This window comes from Chiloscyllium plagiosum, unplaced genomic scaffold (assembly GCF_037043375.1).
Source record: "Chiloscyllium plagiosum isolate Xiang-an unplaced genomic scaffold, Cpla_swu_hap1 HiC_scaffold_10, whole genome shotgun sequence".
Taxonomy (NCBI): domain Eukaryota; kingdom Metazoa; phylum Chordata; class Chondrichthyes; order Orectolobiformes; family Hemiscylliidae; genus Chiloscyllium; species Chiloscyllium plagiosum.
The window spans coordinates 71,676,294-71,693,214 of record NW_028270148.1 but is presented as its reverse complement, the minus strand read 5'-3'; positions in this window follow the sequence as shown (position 1 = coordinate 71,693,214).

The following is a 16,921-nucleotide window of genomic DNA, read 5'->3' as shown; positions in this document are numbered from 1 at the left end:
TACAGCCTTCTGTGGCAATGAATTCCATAGATTTACCACTCCCTGGTGGAAGAAGTTTCTCCTTATCTCTGTTTAAAAGGTCTTCCCTTTACTCAAAGGCTGTGCCCTCAGATCTTATAATCTCCTACCAATGGAAACATCTTCCCAACATCTACTTTGTCCAGGTCATTCAGTATTCTCTATGCTTCAATTAGATCCCCCCTTAACAAAATGTTGAGCTTTTCATTCCTGGGACCATTCTCGTGAACCTCCGATGAACACGTTTTAGGGCCAGTATATCCTTGAATATGGCCAGTATATGGGGTCCAAACCTGCACACAATACTCCAAATTACTGTGGGCTGACCAGAGCCCTATAAAGTCTCAGAAGTACATCCCTGCTTTTATATTCAAGTCCTCTCAAAATAAATGCCATCATTGCATTTGCCTTCCTATTTATTGACTCAGCTTGCAAGTTTACCTTGAGAGAATCCTGGACTAAACTCCCAAGTCTCTTTGCACTTCAGACTTCTGTATTTTCTCCCTATTTAGAAAATAGTCCAGTCTCTATTTCTCCTACTAAAGCGTATAACCTCACACTTCCCCACATTGTACTCCATCTGTCACTTCTTTGCCCACTCTCCTCACCTGTCCAAATCCTTCTATAGCCTCCCTGCCTCCTCAATGCTACTGTCCCTTTATCTATCTTTGTATCATCTGAAAATCTAACTAGAACGCCCTTAGTTCCTTCATCCAGATCATTAATGTATAAAGTGAAAATTGTAGTCCCAACACTGAGAGGAACACCACTGCCATCCTGAGAAAGACCATTTTATCCCCACTCTCTGCTTTCTGCCAGACAGCCAATCTTCTATCCAGGCAAACTCCTTGCCTCTGACAGCATGGCCCCTTACCTTACTCGGTGGCCTCATGTGCAGCACCTTGTCAAAGGCAGTTAGACCATTCGATTCATTGAGTCTGCTCTGCCTTTTGATCATGGCTGATATGTTTTGCAATCCCATTCTCCTGTCTTCTCCCAGTACCCTTGATCCCCTTACCAATCAAGTACATGTTTATTTCTGTCCTAAATGCAGTCAATGACTTGGTCTCCACACCCATATAGATTACTTATTATGTAGTAGAAACTGCCTAAAATGTATCAATTATGGTGGGATCAGACTTTTCCTTCTATCCTTTTCTAAATAACAAAATTTGGACAAGTTAGTCTAGGTTTTTTGAATGTATCTCCAGGAATCTAACTAAATTCTTGGTGTGTAATGCACTAAACGTCTGAAGATTGCAACTATTATTGTCTGAATAGAAATGAATGTGTACAATAATAATCACTGAAAGTTCTTAACTAAGTGAGTCAAGCTTTCTCCTCTATTCCATATTAAATTTAAATTAACTTAAATTATATGAAACACTTAATGATTTTAGTTGAGAGTGTGTTGCTGGGAAAGCATAGCAGGTCAGGCAGCATCTGAGAAGCAGGAGAATCGACGTTTCGGGCATAAGCCCTTCATCAGATGTGTTAGGTAAGAGGTAAATGTAGGGTAATGGGTGGGTTATGCTTCGGCGGATCAGTGTGGACTTGTTGGGCCGAAGGGCCTGTTTCCACACTGTAAATAATCTAATCTAATCTAATCTAGATCTTATCTGAGCACGAAATTCATGATTTTGACTGTCTGAATACTGCCTCAACTATCAATGCTCTTCGGCCATCTTATGTCAGTTAAAAACTACAGGAAGTCATTTTATGGGCAGCTCTAACATGCTCCTTATATGACAAGCCCTCCATCCACAGGATCACTTTTGCAAGCCTCCTCTGGACATCCTGCAAAGCTAACACATCCTTCCTTCGACCCTATTCCAAATGAAGTCTAACCAGAAACTTATAGAACCTCAGAAACGTGTCCTTGCTCTTGTACTCTAGCCATCTCAAATTGAATGATAACATTGCATTTTCCTTCCCAACCGCCAGCTGAACCTGCATGTTAAGTTTCAGAGAATTTTGAACTCCCAAGTCCCTTTGTGCTTCAGATTTCTGAAGCTTTTCCCCACTTAGAAAATAGACTACCAAAGGTGCATAATCTCACCCTTTCGCATGTTGTATTCCAACTGCCACTTCTTTGCCCACGCTCCTAACCTGTCCAAGTCCTTCTGCAGCCTCTCTGTTTCATCAACAGTCTCAGTCCCTTCAGCTATTTTTGCATAATCTGCAAACTTTGTAACAAGGTCCTCAGTACCTTCCTCCAGATCGTTAATGCAGATGTGAATAGATGTGGTCTCAACACTGACTCCACTCGTCATTGGTTGCCATCCTGAAAAATACCTCTTTATCCCTGCCCTCTGTCTTCTACCAGTCAGCCAATTCTCTATCCATTTCTGCACCTTGCTCTTTAACACTCTGGGCTTTTATATTATTTAGCAGCTTCCTGTGCGATGCCTTGCCAAAGGCCTTCTGGAAATCCAAATAGATCACATCCACTGGCCTTCCTTTGTCCAACTTGCTTGCTAACCGCTCAAAGAATTCTAACAGATTTATCAGGCATGACCTTCCCTTAATGAAGCCGTGCTGACTCAGCCCTATTTTACTATACACTTCCAGGTACTCTCATTCTTAATAATGGAGTCTGAAACATTACCAACGATTAGGTTCAGGCTTACCAGCCTACAGTTTCCTTTCTTCTGCCTTTCTCCCTTCTGAAACAGGCGCATTAGATTAGCTACTTTCCAGTCCTCCAGCGCTCTGCTCACTTCAGTGTTTCCTGAAAATTCACCACTAATGCACTTACAATCTCCTCAATTATCTCCTTCAGTATTCTGTGGTGTAGTCCATCTGGTCTCGGTGATTTCTGCACCTTCAGACCTTTCAGCTTTCTTAGCATCTTTGCCTCAGTAACAAAAACCGAAATTGCTAGGAAAAGTCAGCAGATCCAGCAGAATCTGTGGAGAGAAAGCAGAGTTAACTTTTGGGTCCAATGCCCCTTCTTGAAAGCTTTCATTTTTTTGTATAGTGTTTATATTCTCCTTAGTAATAGTTACTACACTCCCCTTTGCCCCCTGACTCTCTTGAAGTTCTGTTATGCTGCTTGTATCTTCCACTGTGAAAACTGATGCAAAATATCTATTCAGCTTCTCTGCCATTTTTCTATTCCCCATCGTTACTTTTCCAGCTTCATTTTCCAGTGGTCCAATGTCCACCTTTGCTTGACTCTCACCTTTCATATATCTATAAAAACTCTTGCAATCTTCTTTTATGTTACTAACTAGCTTACCCTGATATTTTATCTTCTGCCCCTTTATTGTTTCTTTTTAGTTGTACTCTGTGGTTTTTAAATACTTCCCAATCCTTTCGTTTCCCACGTATCTTCATCACATTGTATTTTTGTCTTCTGATTTTATGCTGTCCCTGTTTCCCTTGTCAGCAATGGCTGCCTCATCCTCCCCTTAGTATGTTTATTTTTCCTTAGGATGAATTTCTGCTGTTCTTCCTGAATTATCCCAAGAAACTCCTGCCATTGCTGCTCCACCATTTTCCCTGCTAGGCTACTGTTCCAGTCAACTCTGGCCTGCTCTTCCCTCATGTCTTTCTAGTTATCTTTACTCAATTGTAAAACCATTACATAGAATCATGGAATCCCGACAGTGTGGAAGCAGGCCATTTGGCCCATCGAGTCCAAGTCGACCCTCCAAAAAACATCCCATCCAGACTCACATCCATACCCTATTACTGTGATCTTGCATTTCCTCTGGCTAATTCACCTAGCTTGCACATCCTTGGACACTATGGGCAATTTAGCATGGCCAATCCACCTGAATTGCACATCTTTAGATTGTGGCAGGTAACTGGAGCACATGGAGCATCATCTGCAAACTTTGCAACAATGTCCTCAATACCTTCCTCCAGATCGTTAAAGCATACGTGAATAGATGTGGTCTCAACACTGACTCCAGTAGTCATCGGTTGCCATCCTGAAAAAGACCTCTTTATCCCCCCTCTCTGCCTTCTGCCAGTCAGCCAATTCTCTATCCATTTCTGCACTTTGCTCTTTAACACTCTGGGCTTTTATATTATTTAGCAGCTTCCTGTGCGATGCCTTGCCAAAGGCCTTCTGGAAATCCAAATAGATCGCATCCACTGGCTTTCCTTTGTCTAACTTGCTTGCTAACCCCTCAAAGAATTCTAACAGATTTATCAGGCATGACCTCCCCATGCACACGGGGAGAATGTGCAAACTCCACACAGACAGTCGCCCGAGGATGGAATCAAACCTGGGTCCCCGGCATTGCAAGGCAGCACTGCTAACCTCATTGCCCCCTTCTCCCAAAGTTCTTCCTCTCAAGTTGCAGGATGAATTCTATCATGTTATGGTCACTGACCCCTGGGAGTTCCTTCATCTTAAGGTCCCTATCAAGTCTGCTTCATCACCAAATGCAGAATTGCTTGTGCCATAGTGGGCTCTATCACAAGCTGCTCCAAAAACCTATCTCATAGATATTGCACAAATTCCTTTTCTTGAAATCTGCTACCACCCTGATTTACCCAATCCACCTATATATTGAAGTCTCCCTTGATAATTGTAATAGTGCCTTTCCTACGTCTTTCTATTTCCTGACTTATTTTCTTCTCCACATCCTGACCACTTTATGAGCCTGATGCTGCTTGACCTACTTTGCTTTTTCCAGCGCCAACTTTTCAACTCTGTACATAACTATCACCAGGATCTTTTATCTCTTGTGGTTCCTCAATTCTACCCATACAGGTTCTATTCATTCCAATCTTGTATCCTTTCGTGCTATTGATTTAATATCATTTCTTACGAACAAAGCAACCCTCCTCATTCTTTCCATTTGCTTGTCCTTTTGATAGGACATATAACTTGGATATCTAGTCTCTAGCAGACAGTGAGGTCTGCAGATGCTGGAGATCAGAGTTGAGAGTGTGCTGCTGGAAACGCACAGCAGGTCAGGCAGCATCCGAGGAGCAGGAGAATCGACATTTCAGGTTGGAACCCTTCATCAGGAATGAAGCTGGGAGCCTCGGGAGTGGAGACATAAATGGGAGGGGTGTGGGGCTGGGGAGATGGTAGCTGAGAGTGCAATAGGTGGATGGAGGTGGGGGTAAAGGTGATAGGTCGGAGAGGAGGGTGGAGTGGATAGGTGGGAAGGAAGATTGACAGGTGGGACAGGTCATGAGGGCGGTGCTGAGCTGGAAGGTAGGAACTGGGGTAAGGTGGAGGGAGGGGAAATGAGGAAACTGTTGAAATCCACATTGATGCCGTGGGGTTGAAGGGTCCTGAGGCAGAAGATGAGGGTTCTTCCTCCAGGCGTCAGATGTGGAGGGAATGATGATGTAGGAGGCCCAGGGCCTGCATATCCTTGGCAGAGTGGGAGGTGGAGTTGTAATGTTCGGCCATGGGGCAATGGGATTGGTTGGTGCGGGTGTCCCGGAGATGTTCTCTAAGCGCTCTGCGAGTAGGTGTCCAGTCTCCCCAATGTAGAGGAGACCGCATCGGGGGCAACAGATACAGTAAATGATATGTGTGGAAATGCAGATGAAACTTTGATGGATGTGGAAGGCTCCTTTGGGGCCTTGGGTGAAGGTGAGGGGCGGAGGTGCAGGAAGTGGATGAGATGCGCTGGAGGGCAAGTTCAATCACATGGGAGGGGAAGTTTTGATCTTTAAAGAAAGAGACCATCTGGTGTGTTCTGTGGTGTAACTGGCCCTCCTGGGAGCAGATGCAGCAGAGGCGGAAGATTTGGGAATACAGGATAGCATTTTTTCAGGAGGCAGGGTGGGAGGAGTGTGCTTCAGGTAGCTGTGGGAGTTGGTGGGTTTGTAAAAATGTTAGTGTTGAATGGGTCCTCGTGGATGGAGATAGAGAGGTCTAGGAAGGGGAAGGAGGTGTCAGAAAGTGTCCAGGTGAATTTAAGGACAGGGTGGAATGTGTTGGTGAAGTTGATGAACTGTTCAATCCTTGGTGGCACCAATACAGTCATCAATGTAGCAGAGGAAAAGGTGGGAAGTGGTGTTGGTGTAACTGAAGGTCGACTGTTCTACATAGTCGAGAAAGAGACAGGCATAGCTGAGGCCCATGCGGGTGCTCATGGCTACCCCTTTTGTCTGGAGGAAGTGGGAGGATTGGAAAGAGAAATTGTTGAGGGTGAGGACCATTTCAGCCAAACGAATAAGAGTGTCAGTGGAAGGGCACATAGAACATAGAACAATACAGCGCAGAACAAGCCCTTTGGCTCTCGATGTTGCAGCGACCTGTGAACTATTCTCAGCTCATCCCCCTACACTATCCCATCATCATTCATGTGCTTATCCAAGGATTGTGGCTGAGTTAACTACATTGGCAGGTAGGACATTCCACACCCTTACCACTCTCTGAGTAAAGAACCTGCCTCTGACATCTGTCTTAAATCTATCACCCCTCAATTTGTAGTTATGCCCCCTCGTACAAGCTGACATCATCATCCTAGGACTGGTGGGGACAACAGGAGAGGAAGAAATGGAGGATTTGGAGGCCCTGGTCATGGCTGATGGAGGTGTAGAGGGACTGGTTGTCCATGGTGAAGATGAGGCGTTGAGGGCTGGTGAAGTGGACATCTTGGGGGATGTGGAGGGTGTGGGTGGTGCCCTGAACGTATATGGGGAGTTCCTGGGGAGATAGGACAGTATTGAGGTAGGTGGAAATGAGTTCAGTGGGGCAGGAGCAGGCTAAGACGATAGAACAAAGAACAAAGAAAATGTACAGCCCAGGAACAGGCCCTTCGGCCCTCCAAGCCTGAGCCGATCCAAATGTACTGTCTAAACCTGTCGGTCAATTCCTAAGCATCTGTATCCCTCTGCTCCCCACCTACTCATTCCTCTGTCCAGACGCATCTTACATGAATCTACCGTGCCTGCCTCTACCACCTCTGCTGGCAATGCGTTCCATACATCCACCACCCTCTGTGTGAAGTACTTGCCACGTGTATCCCCCTTAAACTTTCCACCTCTCACCTTGAAAGCATGACCTCTCGTTATTGAATCCTTCACCCTGGGAAAAAGCTTGTCTCTATCTACCCTGTCTATACCCTTCATGATTTTGTAAACCTCAATCAGGGTCCCCCCTCAATCTCCTTTTTTCTAATGAAAATAAACCTAACCTACTCAATCTCTCTTCATAGCTAGCACCTTCCATACCAGGCAACATCCTCGTAAACCTTCTCTGCACCCTCTCCAAAACGTCCACATCCTTTGGTAATGTGGCGACCAGAACTGTACACAGTATTCTAAATGTGGCTGAACCAATGTCTTGTAGAATTTTAACATGACTTGCAGCTCTTATACTCAATACCCGTCCGATGAAGGCAAGCATACTATATACCTTCTTGACCACTCTATCCACCAGTGCAGCAACCTTCAGGGTACAATGGACCTGCACTCCCAGATCTCTTTGCCCATCAACTTTTCCCAAGGCTCTTCCATTCATTATATAATTTGCTCGAGAATTAGTCTTGCCTAAATGTATCACCTCACATTTGTCTGGATTGAAAGCCATCTGCCACTTTTCCGCCCAACTCTCCAGTCTATCTATATCCTCCTGTATTCTCTGACAGTCCCTTATGCTTTCTGCTACTCCACCAATCTTTGTGTCATCTGCAAACTTGCTGATCATACCAACAGTGCCCTCTTCCAGATCATTTATGTATATTACAAACAACAGTGGCCCCAATACTGACCCCTGTGGAACACCACTGGTCATCTTTCTCCATTTCAAGAAACTCCCTTCAACTACTACTCTCCGTCTCCTATTGCTCAACCAGTTCTTTATCCACCTAGCTAGAACACCCTGCACACTATGTGACTTCACTTTCTCCATTAGTCTACAATGAAGAACCTTATCAAACACCTTGCTAAAGTCCATGTCTATGACATCAACAGCCCTTTCTTCATCTAACAACTTGGTCACTTCCTCAAAGAACTCTATCAAGTTTCCCCCACACAAAACCATGTTGCCCATCACTGATAAGCTCATTCCTTTCCAAATATGAATAGATCCTATCTCTCAGTACCTTCTCCAGCAACTTCCCCACCACCGACATCAGGCTCACTGGTCTGCAGTTTCCCGGAATGTCCCTACTACCCTTCTTGTACAGGGGGACAACATGAGCAACCTTCTAGTCCTCCGGCACCTCACCTGTATTTATGGATGCCGCAAAGATATCTGTCAGGGCCTCAGCTATTTCCTCTCTCGCTTCCCTCAGCAACCTGGAGTAAATCCCATCCGGCCCTGGGGATTTGTCCACCTTAATAACCTCTAGCATACCCAACACATCTTCCCTACCTAGGCCGATGTGATCCAACTTCTAATCAAACTTCTATCTCTAATCTCAAGATTCATCATGTTCCTCTCCTCAGTGAACACTGATGCAAAGTAACCATTCAGAATTTCACCCATTCTCTCATGTTCGGCACACAGCCTTTCTTTATTATCTGTTAGTGGACCAATCCTTTCTCTAGTTACCCGCTTGCTTCTTATATAAGAATAAAATGCTTTGTGATTTTCCTTAATTCTTCGAGCTAAAGCTATTTCATGACCCCTTTTAGCCCGCTTGATTCCTCGTTTAAGACTTGTCCTACTCTTCCGATATTCCTCCAGTTCTGTTCTCAGCTGCCGAGATCTTATGTACGCTTCCCTTTTCCTCTTGGCTTGTTGTATAATTTCTCCTGTTATCTACGGTTCATGAATCTTGCCCTTCCTATCCTTTACCTTCAACAAGACATGCCTATCCTGCATTGCAGTTAACCTATCTTTGAAAGCCTCCTACATCTCAAATGTGGACTTCCCTTCAAATAGCTGTGTCCAATCCACAGCTCCCAGCTCCTGCCTAATTTTGATATAATTGGTCTTGGCCCAGTTTAGTACTCTTCCCTTAGGACCACTCTCTTCTTTATCTATGAGTATTCTAACACTTACAGAATTGTGGTCACTGTTCCCAAAGAAATCCCCCACCGCAACTTATACCACTTGTCCTGGCTCGTTCCCCAGTACCAGGTCCAATATGGCCCCTTCCCTCGTCGGACTATTGACATACTGCTCTAGAAAACTCTCCTGGACGCTTTGTACAAATTCTATCCCATCCAGATCTCTGACGCTAAGTGTATCCCAGTCAGTGTTGGGAAAATTAAAATGTTCCATCACCACTACCCTATTGCCTCTACATCTATTCATAATCTGTTTACCTATTTGTTCTTCTACCTCACACTCACTGTTGGAAGATCTGTAATACAGCCCCAACAATGTAACTGCACCCTTCTTATTTCTCAGCTCCACCCATAATGCCTCACTACCAAGACTGCCATAGTGTGCTCCTTTCGCACAGCCGTGATATCGTCCCTGACCAGCAATGCAACTCCACCCCCTCTTTTACTTCCCTCCCTGTCCTGTCTGAAACGTCTATATTCTGGAACATTCAGTTGCCAATCATCATGTCCTTCCTTCAACCAAGTCTCCGTGATGGCAATAATGTCAATTGCACCAATCCAAGCCTTGTGTTCATCTGCCTTACACACTATACTCCTTGCATTAAAGTAGATGCATTTCAGGCCACCAGTGCTTTTGCGCTCACCTGCTCTCTGCCTATTCTTCCCTTTATTAATTCTATCTTCATAATTCTTACAGTCTCCAGTCTCCACCTCACTGCCTATTTGTTTTCTCTTCTGGTTCCCAGCCCCCTGCCACATTAATTTAAAACCTCCCCAACAGCAGTAGCAAAAACTCCCCCAAGGACATTGGTTCTGGTCTGGTTCAGATGTAGACCGTACCTTTTGTAATAGTCCCACCTTCCCCAGAACCGGTCCCAATGTCCAACAAATCTGAGCCCCTCCCTCCTTCATCATCTCTCAAACCATCTGCCTATTTTTTCATTTCTACACTGGTTAGCACGTGGCACTGGTAGTAATCCTGAGATCATTACCTTTGAGGTCCTCCCCTTTAACTTCTTTCCTAGCTCCCTGAATTCTTTCAGGACCTCATCTCACTTTCTACTTATATCGTTGGTGTCTATATGCACCAAGACAACTGGCTGTTCACCCTCCCCTTTTAGAATGCTCTGCAGCCGGTCAGTGACATCCCCGACCCGAGCACCTGGGAGGCAACATACCATCCGGGAGTCCCGTTTTCGGCCACAGAACCGCCTATCTACTCCCCTCACAATAGAATCCCTTATGACTATGGCCCTACAAGTCTTTTTCCCGCCCACCACATGATCTTGACAACTGCTGCCCTCTCCCGGTGAGCCATCTCCCCCAACAGTATCCAAAACGGTATACATGTTTTGGAGGGAGATGACCGCAGGGGACACCTGCACTGCCTTCTTACTCTTTTTCTGTCCTTTGGTCACTAAACGTGCTATTCACGACCTCCTCAGCATCGCGGATGCTGCACAGTGAGTCCATCCGCAGCTTCGAGCCATCATGCGGTCAAACAACAGCTGCAGCTGGACACACTTCTTGCAAGTGTAAGAGTCAGGAATGTCAAACACGTTCCTAACTCCCACATCAAGCAAGAATCACATGCCACGGGTCTGAGGTCCCCTGCCATTGTAAGCTTAGCTTTGTATGAACTAACTAAAACCAAACAATGCACTTAAATAAATGAAAAAGAAAGATAAGAAATAAAAGCGTTACCTTACAGGGTCTTTTTCTTCCAGTTAGAGAAGGGGGGGGCAGGAGGGAGATACTACATGTGTAGTTTCTCGGGTTAGCTACTGCCCAAATATAAATTAAGCCCTTACCTTCCTGGCAGCTTCACTCCTCCTTCTCTCCTCACCGCTCTGGCAAAATGGAGGCCTGACTCCCGAGGTAAGTCCCTTTTTATGCGGGATAACTCACCCTTCCCGGCAGCCCTCGCTTCACTCCTCCTTCTTTCCTCGCCACTCTGGCAAAATGCTGGTCGGTCAGGGTGGTCATGCTTGTGGATCTTGGATGGGAGGTAGATCAGCTTGTGGATCGGGCGGTACAGGGTTTCTGAACCATGAGGTTGGAAGCTGTGGGTGGGAGATCCCCTGAGGTGATGAGGTTGTGTATGGTCTGGTCTCTAACCCTGAGGGACATCTATCCTTGAATATTTAATCCCCAGCCCTAATCCACTTGCAACCTTGTCTCTGTGATACCCACAACATTGTATCTGACAATTTCAATCTACGGTACAAGCTCATTTACCTTATTGAAGTCCAACACCCTCAGTCCTGTGTTGATTGCTGCCCTTCTCACAGTTGTCCCCTCATCTGCTGTGCCTGAAATAGATTCCTGACACTTTCTACACCCTTTGTTCTATTACTTGTTCCGGAAACTTTTAAAACACCTGGTGAGCCCACCCCCTTTTTAACTCTTTCCATAATATTTCATGTAATTTAACCCCCAATCCCCACTTTTTAGTTTAAAGCCCTGTCCACAGCCCTATTTATGTGATTCAAGAGGACTCTGGTATCAGCATGATTCAGATGGAGCCTGTCCCATTATAACAGCTCTCTCCTTCTCCAGTACTGGTGCCAATGTCCCATGAATACAAACCTGTTGTTCCTACACCAATGTTTGAGCCACACTTCAATTTTGTTGACCCTGTGCTAATATGCTCATGGCTCAGGTAGTAATCTGGGGATTTTTGATTATGCTTTTTCATTAATCCCCTTGCTGCTCAAATTCCTGCAGAAGAATCCCTTTTTACTTTCTACCTAAATCATTGGGGTACCTATCTGAACCACGACAACTGGCTCTTTCCCTCTGCAGCCCAGATATGCTGAACCTGGACACCAGCAGGCAACAAAGCCTTCGGGACTCTTCAGCACTAACTTCTGGATACCTCTACCCTTCTGTCCTTGATCACTGACTGACTTTGAGGTAGTTAATCTAAGAGGTGTGACTGTCTCCAAAGGCATAGCATCCATTCCTGATGTGTCACAGTATTTTAAAGCTCAGACTCCAGCTGATCAACTCTGAACTGCTCTTCTTCAAGTAACCAACACTTGCTATGGATGTGGTCACTAGGAACTACAAAGGTGGCCACCAGATCCCATATCATGCAGGTAACAACACATCATCTGGGCTGGCATCTGTTTTTTAATTAATTAATTCTTAATCTGATTTTTAAAGGTGTTGTACTGGTCTTTTAATTTGCAGCTGGTAAATATTGTCCCTCTTCACCTTCAATCTGAAAGTAACCCACATAGATAGTAAAACTAGTAGCTGTCATCAACCAATGAACTTACAGTATAGTTGTGATGCTGCTCTCTTGTGTTGATTTATTGATTTGTTTATTATCATGTGTACCTACATATAGTGGAAAACTTTGTTTACAACCAGTACAGGCAGATCATAGTAAGCAAGGACATATAAATCATATGGTTAAAAAAAAATAAACAGAGGTATACAATTTACATCACACAGGGTGTGTGCTAGGCAAGATCAACATTAGCAAGATCAACATTATTTGAAATTAGACTGTCCATTCAACAGTCTAATAAGAGCAGGGAAGAGGCTGTTCTTGAACTTGCTGATGCATGTGTATCTTCTGCCTAATGGAAGGGGTTATAGGAGAGCCGTGCCAGGGTGCAATGGGCCTTTGGCAGCCTTTCTGTGGCAATGGGCCGTGTAAATTGAGTCCCTGGTTGGAGGAGAAAGTGAGGACTTGGATGCTGGAGATCAAAATTGAAAGGCGTGGCACTGGAAAAGCACAGAAGGTCAGGCAGGATCTGAGGAGCAGGAGAATTGATGTTTTGGGCATAAGTCCTTCATCAGGAATGTGGGGGGAGTTGGTAGGAGGAGGGGGCTAAGAGATAAATAGGACAATTGGGGTGGGGCTGGAGGGAAGGTAGCTGGAAAGGGATAGGTAGATACAGGCAAGGGGTGATGGTAATAGGTGGAGAGGAGTGTGGAGCGGATAGGTTGGAAGGAAGATGGACAGGTCGGATAGTTCAAGAGGGTCGTGCCAAGTTGGAAGGTTTGATCTGGGATGAGGTGGGCAAGGGGAGATGAGGAAACTGGTGAAATCCACATTGATCCCATGTAGTTGCATGGTCCAAAGGCAGAAGATGAGGCATTCTTCCTCTAGTCATTGGGTGGCTTGGAATTGACAGTTCAGGAGGCCCAGGATCTGCATGTCCTTGGCGGAGTGGGAGGGGGAGTTGAAGTGGTCAGCCACAGGGCAGTGGAGATTGGTGCCTGTGTCCCAGAGATGTTCCCTGAAATGTTCCATGGGTTGGCGTCCTATTTCCTCAATGTAGAGGAGACTATATTGAAAGTAACAGACACATCTACTGCGGAACGATTCAACAAAAAAAAGTAAGTATCACTTTAACAGCATTTTACGTGGTACTGTATGGCATTCTTGGCCCCTCCATTGTCCTAAGTGTGTGCCTAACAGCCCCTCAATAACAAACGTAAAGACAAACAAAAGCGGAAGTTTCTGGAAAAGCTCAGCAGGTCTGGCAGCATCTGTGAAGAGAAATCAGAGTTAAAGTTTCGGATCTGGTGACACTTCCTCTGTTCTGGACCTTAAACGTAAACTCTGATTTCTCTTCACACATGCTGCCAGAGCTGCTAAGCTTTTCCAGCAACTTCTGTTTTTGTTTCTGATTTGCAGCATCTGCAAAACTTTCATTTTTTAAACATAAACACATTTTGTTTATCCACCATCTGATATCCAGTACCTTCCTGAAATGAATAACGGAGTCCTATATTCTTCTTGGAAACCAGAAATTTGAGCAAACCCGTCTTTGTCCTTTCTAAAGGAACAATCTGGTCACAAAAATGACAGAAACAAGGTGGTAAGTTATTCCCCATCATTTTGAGATGCTATTACTCGAGGAGACAGAGTTTCAATGTCTTGCTGCATCTCATCTCTAATGGAAGCAGTGCCATTGATATCAGAAAACCCAGTCTCCCAAACCATTGTGTTTTTAATTGACCCACAACTATCTTTTCCTCTCACAGTTAGTTTCATTTATGATGAAAAATCAGGCAGCAACCATTATTACCACAATGTAACATTCTTTTCAAGTAAAAACCACATTTCAGATCTTCAATAAAGGCATATGCTTCATTAGAAAGTGGCTGAGCTGTGCAAATAGGGACACTGCTGTACTCTACTATAAAGTAAAACATCACTTACACTAACATCACACCAATTTTGATGTTATGACTTTTTATTTCCCATAATATTTTTTCAAGTTAAAATTGCCAAAGGTTTAGTAGAAATAAAGAATAAAGAACAATGCAGCACAGGAACAGGCTCTTCAGCCCTCCAAGCCCGTACTAAAACTGTCTTCACTTACAAGATCCTGTATTCCTCTATTCCCTTCCTGTTAATGTATTCATCCAGGTGCTTCTTGAATGCTGCTAGCATGCCTGCTCCTACCACTGGCAGCACATTCCAGGCAGTCGTCACCTTTGTGTGAAAAACTTGTCTCACACATTTCTTTTAAACTTCAACAACACTGCCCCCACCCCCCACCCCCACACACACAAACACACCTTCAGCCTGTGTCCCCTCAGCATGGATCCCTGGGGAAAAAGCCTCATACTTTCCACTCTATCCATACCGTTCACAATCTTATAAATTTCTATCAGGTTGCCTCTCAATCTCCTGCGTTCCAGTGAAAACAAACCTAGTCTCTCTGACCTTTCTTCATAAGTAAAATCACCCACACTAGGAAACATTCTGGTAAACCTTTTCTGTGCCCTTTTTCAAAGCAGCCACATCCTTCAGGTGACCCGAATGCAATATGCCAAGTTTGGCATAACTAAAGTTCTATAAAGCTGCAAGTTCTATAAATATAATCTACCCTTTTGCAGTCACATAATCTGACTTCCTAAAGCATCTCTACCAGCTTCAAAATGCAATTCAGGAGTATTCTTCACATTTCTGGATGAATGCAGCATACATATCCAGGACAGAACAATCAGTTTAATTGACACTGCATCCATCAATTAGAATATCAACCCCCTCCACCAGCGGAGCACCAGTGTGTCACTCATATGATGCAACTCACTGAAACATCTTCAACAGTACAAACTTAAGGCATAACGGCAGCGTTTGCAAAGGAATGTCATGGCCTCCAAGATATACTTTAGGGCACACATTACCTGACATAGAAAGGTATCTTTCTTTAATTGTTGCAGGGTCAAAATTCTTGAATTTTCCAACCTAGTAAAAAAACTCCACCTTCTCAACAGTTGGAAAATGGATGTTGGTCTTTTAACTGACACTCCATATCCCAAAAATGAAGAAAGACTTCCCAGGAGACTAGAGTCAAATAACTATAACATAAGGAAACAGGAAATTAAAGAAAATGTTACAAATGAAATCTGTCAAATGATGCAATTTTGCATCTAAAGAGCATTGTGAAAGGCAATGACTGTGTAATTTCAACTGACATGCTGTTGGATATCAGAACATGTTAGAGTATTGTCACACGTCCACCTCTACTTCCAGAAACTTCATCCTTTGGTGTTTCTCTAACAAACTTTGTTGATCCTTTAATTTATGGTGACATAAATATAAAATGCCTGATAATGGTGCATACACACACAGAGTAAAATAGCATAATGAAACTTGTTGACGTTTGCTTACTTGTAGTTCAGGTATTTTTCACTTTCACAACCAATTGTTCCAGCCTGATCACACACAGGAAATGATTGAAACCAAACCTCTCAATGTTTATGACACTCCACACCTTTTCTCACTATCACCAAATCTCCCAACTGTGAATGCTTCTGTTTTCTTTCAGCTAACCATGAATAATTAATGAAGAAAATATAAAAACTATGAGCTGTTTATCATTTCGGGCATGATATATAAAAAAAACAAAGCATGGGTTGTTGGCTGAGCCTTTTTTATTGTGTTGCACGCAGCAAGCTAAACTCATGCACCTATTCCTGTACATGATTTCTGCTTGTGGCCAGTGCTTACTACACTGTTCACTGGCAGCATGCATCAGCAAGGACCTGATTTCATGAGTGGCTAACTCTATCTAAAGACAGCCAACCCCTCTTTAAAGGTCATAAGTAAATTCGAATTATTTGAAAACTGAGTCTGTGCCATAATACTATGACCAATGGTTGCCCAACTAAGAGAGTGTGCACTAAGATTTCCAGGTAATGCAGTGTGTCATGAGATGGTGACATGCACTGAGGATGTGCCACTGTCACACTGTGAAACTGATTCATACTTTGAGCTGGTCTTCAAGTCGTCTACAGATTTTCTCTGCTTTTTTTTATCATCTTCAACAAGACAGGATGTGTGAAGTTCCTCCTTGCCATGAGTGAGTGTTTTTACTTTGTTTCAGTTTTCAGTGTTGTAGCCCTTTAAAGAACTCTTGCTGCATGTGGGTCTGTATGAATCTGTATTTTTGGGGTTAAAAAGGCCTATAGTTGTAGGTTTCCATCACTAGGGGGAGTTCACACTAAATAAGGAATTTTTTGGAAGTACAAGCCGTCGGAGCACAGCACCTTCGTCAGGTAGCTAGTGGGGCAGGATCATCGAAAACAGAGATATAGTAAAAGATCAAAGTGTCATACAACTGATGCGATGTATTGAGCAAACCTAGATTGCTGTAAAGTCTTTAATCACTTAGAATGGGAATGCAGGTTTCAATTGATTAATATGTAAATCCCAGAACTTCTTTCAAGCTCCTGCTATTTACTTGTGTGTCTGGACTCAAGCTAAGCAATTCAGATCTACTGTACCAAACGTCCCTCAGCATGTCATGCTGCAAGAGAACTGGGCTGAGAAAAATTGAGTCTGAGAACTGTATACTATTAGGCCACATGTCATGATACAGTGATGAAATAGTGAGCATGATTTTTGAATTATATTGCTATCTGCTGCGAGACATAACACAATCCAATAGAAGAGGTAGAAAGAAGCAGAGAGAGTCCAGTATTT